This window comes from Pinus tabuliformis, chromosome 2_1 (assembly GCF_031772625.1).
Source record: "Pinus tabuliformis cultivar Carrire ecotype Pingquan chromosome 2_1, CPIR1, whole genome shotgun sequence".
NCBI classification, from domain to species: Eukaryota; Viridiplantae; Streptophyta; class Pinopsida; order Pinales; family Pinaceae; genus Pinus; species Pinus tabuliformis.
The window spans coordinates 658,088,403-658,098,694 of NC_142299.1; positions in this window are offsets into that span (position 1 = coordinate 658,088,403).

The window sequence follows — 10,292 nt, forward strand, 5'->3', positions numbered from 1 at the left end:
CCCTCTCCTAGGGTTTTGAAGGCATTTTCTCTTGTATGGTCAAATCATCAGCAAAACTTGTATCGTGATGTTCATACACCTTCCCCTATCCTTAATGTACCTTATTAAATACTTCCCATCACTAAAATCCCCCAAATTCCTCATTTTCCCACAAACCCTAGTTTCTTGCTACAACTTGACAATTTTCTAGGTTGGGCCTGTGTTTAGCCCTTTTGGACCCCTTCCCCTCACTCAATCTCTGAAATTCCACTTTCCCCTACTTCCTAACATCCCTCCCCACCTTGCAAAATTTTCTCAATAATTTAGAAGCTCCCTATCCAATTCATTTCACTTCATTTCTACAAATCCCCTATTCCACACATCGGGATAAGTTTTACTCCAATGATTTTTATGAGAACTAAAAGATGAATTTTGGAAAACTGACAAACGTTTTTGTCCAAAATAGGCCAAGGAAGAAAAACCTCCTTCATGTTTTACACAAGTGTCATAGTTTTAGAGAAATTTCAAAAATACAATTGCCTCGGGAGAATTGATGCACCTCTGAAGTGACCTTTGGAAAATCGAGTTTTATCCTAACTTGGTTAGCCAAATGACTTTCTAGATGAGTAAAATGATAACCAGACACAAATATCTTTCCAATGAGCTATCATGAGCTCAATTTGGAGTTGAGGAAGGCATTCAAAAGTTGACTACAACAACACTCTTCCTTTAGGCATCCTCATTTGGCACATTTTGACCAGTCTTGGGAGATTTGATTTTTGACAGGGAAAATGAACTCCAAATTGAAAAATTCTTGTTGGGTTGGAAAGTAGACTCAAATAAATTTCCAACGAGCTATCCTATGCCCAATTTGGAGACCAGGAAGGCCTCCAAAAGTCTCCTGAAAGATAAAATACGCATAGGGTTTGGTGGCACGGCGCATTGGGTTTATGCGCGGCACACATGGCATGCGCGGCGCATTGGGCCATTTTCATCAGTTTAAAAATACACTGGCACGTCGCACATGGCATGCGCGGTGCGTTGGGCTGGTGCATGGCACATACAGCTGAGAAGCCTCGAAAATTTCCAAACTCGCTCCAATCACCGAAATTGCATGGATTGATCTTGATGCAAGTAGGTAGACCTTTCAAAACTATTTTCTATCCAAGTTCGATGATGGTTTGATGGTGTATGTTTCATGGTGCTTGTTTAAAAAAATCAAACCCTACCTTTTGAATCACCTCAAAGAAACTTGCTGCTAGGGTTTCAATTCACTGTTTTGTCACGAAGTTCACCCCCTCATCCCATTTGTCCCTTGTTTTTATTATTCCCTTAGTTTCCCTACCCCCTAAGTTCACTAATCCCCTATCCCAAATGCCCTTTTCCAAGATCTCAATTGTAAATCCCCAAACCCTAATCCTATAATCCCAAAACATCCCAAATTTCCCTAATTAAAATCTATCCCAACAGTCCTTTAACTCTCCACTAGTTTTCCCTCCGCTTACTGTCCCTCATGTCATTGTTTTCCCTTGGTGACAAAGGTCAAGCACATCATCAAAGGCAGTACAAGATACTGTGACATATCAACACCTATTTGTCCAAGACAGTTTGTCCACCAGCAGACATGACATCTGGTCCATCATATGATCATGAAGAAGAGACACACAATGGCTCGTCCACAGAGGTACATGCACCCAGGAGGCCTCATAGAGGTGACAAAAACATAATGAAAAATCGCCAAGGCTGTCCAAAGAAGCATAAATGAGATGACACCCATTCAGCAAGGGATAGAGGCTGATTGAGAGATTTGGCTCAAAAGAATCAATATCCACTTGGAGGGACTGCTGGACAAGGCCGATAGAGATAAAGCATTGTTGAGACACATGATTTTCCACTACATTGTGCGGAACAAGGTTTGCAAGGCACAAATAAGAAATTTAAAGGCAAAACTAAGGAAGGCATCAAAAAGGAAAAAGAGGCAAAAAGAGAATGATCATCTTCAGATATTGTCCGAAGCCTCTTTAGCCCAGCATGACACTTGATAGAGAAGGTCCAGCACAAATTTCAAGGAATTTGGAGAAAAATTTGTCAATTTTGAATTTTTTGGCTTTAAAACAAGTTTTTCTGCCCAATGCGTAGCGCCACCTTGCGTGCGCTTTCATTTGAGAGATCTTTTGGAGGAAAACTTTACATTTTTGGATTTTTTATGAAAATTTATGTATGCTTATGAATTACCTAAGGATTTCATCAAGTTCTGGGTGACCTAAAGGGTCAAAAACACCTTGAAAATGGCCTTTCTGCCACCTTTTGCACACACAAGAAACAATCTTGGGAGATTGCAATTTTGGAGGGGCAAATGATATCCAAATCTAGGAATTCTACTTGCGTTGGAAGCTGGAAAGGTAGGGCTTTCCAACGAGCTATCTTGGGCTCAATTTGGACTGCGGGAAGTGCCTCAAACTGAGCTCCAAAGTTGTGCTATGCATACAGGTTTCAGGCGCGGTGCATAGAGAATTTTGGCCTGTTTTTCACTGTACAGCTCAGAAATTCACCCAGTTTTGACCAATTTTGCTTTTTGATGTAACTATTGATCTACCATGATCTAATTTGATGACCATGGTGTAATTTTGGGCACATATTTACTTGTTCTAGAAGATTCATTCGCTAAAAAGTGAAAATTTAATGAATGAATCAGTTTCCTATCATATAAAGGCAAGTTGTTTGATTGCCTAGATTTCAGTGCTTTGTTTAGAATTGGTTGAAACAGCTCCTAGAATGATGAGATTGACCCCTAGAGGTAAGGGAATAGATTTGGCTTGTCTATATTATGTAATTTCTCAGTCATTTTCAGGGTTGGATACTGGGGATTGCTTGTCACTTCATTGTACATTTCATTTCTGCAATTTTGGGAAAGGAAAGACCAGGGTTTTGCAGCACTTGTTGGGATCCATGTGGCTCTATGTTTTTATGGTGTGTTTCTCTATGTATTAGTAAGTTCACTGATGTTTATGTGTATCATTTTCCCTTCTCTTATCTTCTGCAATTAAACAAATAAGTGATTAAGCTAGAATTCATTGGATTGCTATGCTCTTCCTTGATATTTTGTTTAATTTTTCATGTTTTCATCTGTTTGACGAGGACTCCTGATACCTTCTTTCCCTCCTTGGCTCCTCACTGGTCTGATCCATTCATTCATTCAATCCAAAGCATCAAAGCGATTGCCTTCCTTGCCCCAATCGGAACTCTGAAAAAACTAGGCCTCATCCCCGACCCAAAATTTGCCTGTCCCTTTTTTCATACAAAAACCCAAAAACTCAAATCAAAACTTTGCACTTCATACCTAGCCTAAACTTAGTTTGTATTTCAGTCATCTCAAGCCCCATCGATTATCTTTTGCTGAGATTGATCCGGAGAGAGACCTCTCCTGTCCTCGTAGGGCTAGCTAGAAGGCTAAGCGTGGTTTGATGTGGACCTAGAACCTTGTCTTTTCAGCCTGAGGCAAATCTAGGCTCTAACAGAAGGGTTTCGTAGCAACCTCGAGTTAAAGTTTCATGCAATAAAGGACATTAAAGGAAAAAATAAGAATAAGGTCATGGGACACGTATTCCAAGTGGAATGGAGGGGGAAAACATTATAGTGGGTATCACTTATGGTTAATTATTGGCTATCGAAATTGGCATTGTCATTAGCAAAGGATAAAGGAAATAAATGGAAATTTAATATAAGGAATAAAGGAAAATAGGGGAAAAGGAAGATGAAGAGACAAGACTATGAATGCAAAGGAAATTAGAGAGAAAATGAAGAATAAGGAAAGAATAAGGAAAAGGAGAGATAGCAGACATCAAGGATAAAAAGGAATAAAAGAAACAATTGACAACTTTTTCCAATTTTGGATTTTGATCACTTTCATAAATAGAGCTCTAGGAGAAGAGAGAGATCACTTGGAAACAACTAAGCAAGCAAAGTACAAGCAAAGGAAAGCAAGGAAGCGTAGGAAAGGATTGGAGGAGCATCTGTAGTTGGAATATTTTGTAGGTAACAGGTTGCAAGTGTCATTTCCTTGCTTGGATTTGAATGCATGGTGAATTCGTTTGGTTTACATGATTTCTTTGTTTTCATTGGCATGGGATTTTCCTGAATTAATAGTGGTTTCAACCTTGCATTTTCATTTCCTGGATATCCATAGTGTGATCTGAGTGAGGTCGTCTTAGGAAAATCCCAATGGTTGGGAGTGGATATGGTTTTCTCCAAGAAGCCCTTAACAGGTGGGTGGAGATAGGAAAATTCCTCTAGGTATGCTAAAGAAATTTTTAGGCATCAAATATTGTGTTGGTTTGGTGATTTTAGGACCAATTTAGGTGAAATCACTGTTGTTGAGGGTTGAGGTGGTTTAGCCTTTGGATACCCTGGTCAATTTTGAGATCCCACATTCATGTATGGAATATGGCACAGGGGTAATTGGATGAAAGAGAGGTTTGGTTCAGCCCAATCTATGGTTAGGTGGTACGTGGAAGTCCCTATCTTGGTTGGTGATGAGCACCAGTATTATAGCAAGGATGTTGCAACTCTTGGGGCTACTGACTTTACATATCAACCCGAGGTTTGTACAAACTTGGAGGTGGTAGTGTTGTATACACAAATAGATGTAATTGGTCTACTATTTGTCACTATTGAGTTGGGGCGATAGAACACTAAGGTTTCTCAAACCATCCTTCTATTGACTACAATAAGTCAGATTACCAACTTGGACAAGGGAAATTTACTCTAATTGGAAGAAAAGAAATTTTGTCTATTGCATGAAGGAAAGACTGAAATAAATTCTTGAAAAACAACATGAAATCCTCTATCTACTTGATAACATATGTTTCTTGCAAAACAATCCTACTTTAACACATGTGAGGTGTTAACTAATCTAAGCATGAAATCTGATCTAGAGAGTACTAACTGTTGTGTGCAAGAATAAATATAAAAGAATTTTTATTTTTATTTTTTTCTTGAAAAATGTAAATGCTAATCTTGCTTGGTTTCTTGGCAGGGGATACAGGTGTGGAGGGAAAGGAGTACAATGGTTCATATGGCTTGGAGGGAAAGTAGGGGCCTATTCCTAGCTTTTAGTGATTATTTTTCTCAATTCAAGGTCAAAAGAGGCTACTACAAGTTCCTACAAGACATCTACATGAAGTACTAGTTCACCTACAGGATCCCCTATTTTACTACATGAACAGACTGAAAGCTTGGGGAATGGTCTAGAAGATGGGATGGAGCTTGGAAAAGGTGAATGAGGAGGGAATAGGGCATGGGAGTGGTAGGCACTTACTTAGAACTCAAACCAAATCTTTAAGATGGTTTGATTTTCTCAATGGAGATAGAAATTTTTCCTCATAAGACAAGAATTTGAATTGAAACCCTAGTGACTTTTGGCAACCATGGGTGGATATGACTTGGCTGAGGCTGATGAGATGAGGTCTCCCTACAATTTAGAAACTCCTGCAACAACACACATCATTCTTGGCATTTATACATGAATTCATCAAAAACAAGAAAGGTTTATTCAAATAGAATAAAATAGAGATATCTCCATTGACTTTCTAAGTTGATGCATGGAAGTGCTTGAAACCAATATGAAATCAAGATGAAATTAGTGCAAAACCTAAGAGATCAGAAAATACCAATTGCAACTTACCCTATGAAATTGAAAGGTAATGACCTAATTAGCAGGAAAACCCTAGATTACACAAAAAGCAAGAATTCTGTCTTTTTGGGTTGTATGAGAAGTGTTCCTCAAACCATGATCCCTGTAATGGAGAAATGAGGTGAAAACCACTTGCTATCAGCCTTTTTGGAATATATTCTTATCACTACAATGTTATTGTAGAATTATCCACAAACGAAAGAAAAATAATTAAATCTATGTTGTAGAGGCTACAACCACCATCCAAAATTTTGCCTTAGCTTCATTTTAGAGCCTCCCTACCAACCTTTCATAGAAGCATGTCTTGCTTAGTCCAGTACATAAGCTTGCATGTTTTTCTTGCATAAAGGTAGCCTATCTATCAAAGCTTGATGCATCCCCCTCACAGGTTGTTTGTCCAAACCTGGTCCAACTATAGTCTTAGCAGCTCCCTCAAGAAATTGCACAATTTTGGAGGGCAACTAGCCTTCCCTCTAGAAATTGCGCAATTTAGTCTCATAGCCTGTTGGGCTCCAAAATTGCACAATTCTACCAATCAGGCTTCATCCAGAAAATTGCGCAATTCCTCCCAGCAAGGTTTCTCAGCTCAGGAATTGTGTAGTCCTGGGTAGTAGTCAGATGCTCTACCCAAAAATTGCGCAAATCTCCTTGGTAGCCAGCCCATCTCCCTTCAAAAAATGTGCATTTTCTCCCAGCAGTTGAGCAAACTCTTACATGTGCAGTTGATTCGACTAGTTCCCTCTCGGACCAAGGAAAACTGATTTACATGCATGGATTGCTTCTCCCAAGGTAGCATGCAAAGGCATCCCTTGATTCATGGATCTACTTTTAGCAGCTGGAGTTTGCATGCAAGAATCATTTCAGAAACCACCCACCAAGTGTTGCTCTTCCTAGATTTGTGGCATGTGCATCACATCTTCGATTTGATCAAAACTCATGAACCAGATGCTGCAAAGCTCAGCCCTCACATCAACATTGTAGCTCTGACATCCCACATCACATCCAAGAGTCGTCGGCACATTCAGCTCATCTATTTTCTAGTAAGCCCACCTTCCATGTCTTATGTTGCATTTCTGGCACTTTTTTGTTTCACTTCGTATGAATGATGTCTTCTTGATTTTAGTGAGCGCTTGTTGTCGTTTTGACACATACTAGATTTTCCTAGCACCATTTCAGTTTTTGATAACATCTCATTGTTGTCACATGCATGAAACTGATTTTCACTAACGGTTGCTAATTTGACGACTCACCTCACCCATATGCATGTTGTTCTATTTTCTGAATTTGTCATTCACCGTCTGCATGCATGATCATTCACTTATTCCTACACTCAGTATCACCATGCATTCACATTCAAATTCTCTTTTAGTTTCTCGTCAGTGGGTTTGGGTAGCCTTAGCCCAGGCTCTACCTCACCAAGATAAAATTGTGCAATCCTAAAAGGGAAGGCTCTCTCTTGCTCTTAGGAAATGCCCATTTCTGCCCAATGACTATCCTCCAACCTTGCATTGCACAATTATGAGGGACAATGACTACTAACCCAGAAAATTACACAATGCAGTCACTAAGCCTGTAACCATTTCTAGCTGTGATTATGCATTATGCAATTCCAATAGTTAACAGTTATGTTGGACTATGAATTGCACAGTTCTAGTAGCTAGTGAGCCTCCTGGTAGCCCGGATTGTGCCTTGCGCAGTCTTAGCAGTCATCCTCTAGACCTCTTATTACACAAATTTTGTCACTATCACTATACTCCCCATTCCATGATCCTGGAGGACCTCTACAGTGAACCCTGCATGCTCTCCCTTCATGAAGAAACTCCCATTGTGTCCCTCTTCATGATCAGAACAATTCCATTTTGCACCATTTCCCAAAAATCTTATGTTTTTCCCAGTTTCAAGACCGGTGTTAATGACCTTTGTCCTCCTTGTGCTGATATGTAGGGATTAACACTATCCCTAGCACTGACCAGAGTGACTAAGCTATGTCTTACTCACACTGACCCCCTTCTGGCACTTATTATCAGTTAGGTAGTCAGGCCAATGCCTGTAAGTGAAGATTAGGTTTTACCCCAAATCTTGGCCAGTGTGTTTTATGTTACTGTCAGTTCTTCAATACCTCCAATAAGTGGCCATGTTGTGCCACCACCTGGGGAGCAGAATCTAAGTGTTTATATGGTTTCAGGCAACACCAATGTGAGTATCTCACAGGCTCACATGGTTGGTGTTAGCTCTCCTGCATGTTGCTGATTTTCGAGGAGAAGAAGTAGGCTCGGTCCTTAGCTTCTACTCAGAAAGGGTCTGCACTAGTTATCCTTGCCTTTCTCCATTCCCCTTTTACCTCCTTTGCTTATGCTCCTGTTTAAAATCACATAAAGTTCTTTTATTAAGCCCTGGACCTTTAAAGACCCCAAAACCCATATAACCGCGTGCTTTCGCAAAACCCCAACCCACCGTTTCCCTGTCACATCAAACGAAACCCACATGGTTAAGCCCCGTCGTCCGATCATCTCTGCCTCGATCAGATGGCATTCACTCCTCCCACACCCACAAACCAACCGTGCATTCACTCGTGATCAAAGTGGTTTTCGTCATGTCCCATCTGCCATGCGTCATGCATTACTACCCAAGCCCCAATGGTAGTGTGATAAATACCACTTACCACCCGTCCCTCCTCCCCACTCATTATCTCCCATGCATCTCCTCCCCCCGATGATCATCGGATCTATCTGCCCGAGATCCAACGGCTCGCATTTGTCTGCTCCCGCTTCCACCTGATTCCTACCGCCAAGAGATCTCCCTCGTCCATTCATTTGATCCAACGGCTGATATTTGTTCCTATCATACTCATGCATCTACCATGCAGTCCTCTCATCCATAGCCTGTCCCATGCATCTGAAGGACAAAGGTGGCCAATATCCAGTACTCGGTGTAATAGATCCTCAACAACCGCATTCAACAGGAAGGATGGCCAAGAAGAAAAGGACATGCCTCGAGCAGTTAAAATACATTCAACAGTTATGGAACTTCATCCATACGACACTTCACCTGCTCGAGAAGTACAACAGAGCATCCAAGAAGATCAATTTTGTTCATTAAAGCAGGCAGATTGCATCAGAAATTCCATCAGATAGTTAAAGCGGTTGGTGGTCCATTATGACCCCTCCACGCATAGAACAACAGAACATTTCTTGTAATGAAAACTCTATATATACCCAAAAAACAGATGTAATTAGGGTTGATGGTTGTTGTTTTGAAGTAAGGTTCAACTTCTGGAGAATGTAACTGCTTTGATACTTGTAGCGTCTCATCTTCATTTTCAGCTAATACAAGCTTCTTTTGTTGATAATTGCTCACTTTCCATCTCTTTTCTGTTCTAGGATGTGCTTGATATGAATTCTTCCTGAACTCTTGATATTTAGCATTAGAGGAGCTGTCATCCTACCTCTTTGTGTAAATCTTGCATGTATCAGTGAATATGTTAATCAAGTTTCTTTTCACTTAGTGACAGAGAGCTGCAATCCTGTCTGTACACTAGGGAATCGGATTTGCAGACCTTTTTACTGTTTGTAGCCGGCCATCACAGGGTCCTGTGCATCTGCTTGTGTGGTCAGTATTATCCATATTCACCCAATCCTTAAACTGTGAGTAATTGGTGGTCTAAAGCCTTGTAGTCTAGGGGTGTTCATGCATGTCTAGAGTCAAGCAAAGTAGAAGTGGTTATCTCGCTTGAACAAGCATCATTCCTTCCATTCATCCATTTCCAACATTGAGTTGAGTTTGTAATGTTCCCGAGCATCTCTGAGCTAAAACCTAGGAGAGTTTCAGGGGTGATAACATTAACTGGCACCGTTGCCGGGGAGAGGAGATTGAAGCTCAGCTTCCCTAGGAGAACGACACAGTTCCATGCTTTGATGATAGACAAAATCTGGACACATTTTTGTTTGTAATCATCTATCTGGAGACTCTACTGGAGAACCTACCTGGTGGCGACTCCACATTTCAGTTCAGCTCAGTTTGTGAGACATACCCGAAGAAATCCTTAGAAATGACTAGCTGACCCAGTGCTTGACCCTGAGATGATTGCTTAGCAGAAGAAAACATCACAGAAAGGAGCATCAGGATCAGGTAAGCCCAAGAATTCTTATGTATCTTTGAAGGAGAAGGTTATAGCTGAGGATATACAGTTTGAAGATTTAGAGCCTAGCACTCTTAGTAAAGAAATACCTTTAGAGATTCATAGAGCTCCTTGTTCATTTAGTTCCCCTTTGGATCTCAATCCAAAGAAAGCCTCCCATATAGTCCATCATATTCCTTTGTGTTTGTCATCTATTTCCTTACTTCCTGCCATTCAATCTACCAGTAGCCTTCCACCTATCCCAGTCATGGCAGGCCTGCAAGCTCCCACGAAGATGGAAAGAATCATAGCTGCTAGGTATGGACCCCTGGTCTTGCCTGTTCCTTTGAATGCTATGCCTGCAGGAGAATATCAGAAATATATGCTCAAATTCACTCGTACAGAGGGGGTAACAGCTAAAGAACACCTTGAGTCTTTTTACAGTTATGCTCATAACTTAGATATCAGTGAGGATGATGTGTGGATGAAGTTGTTTGTCCAGAG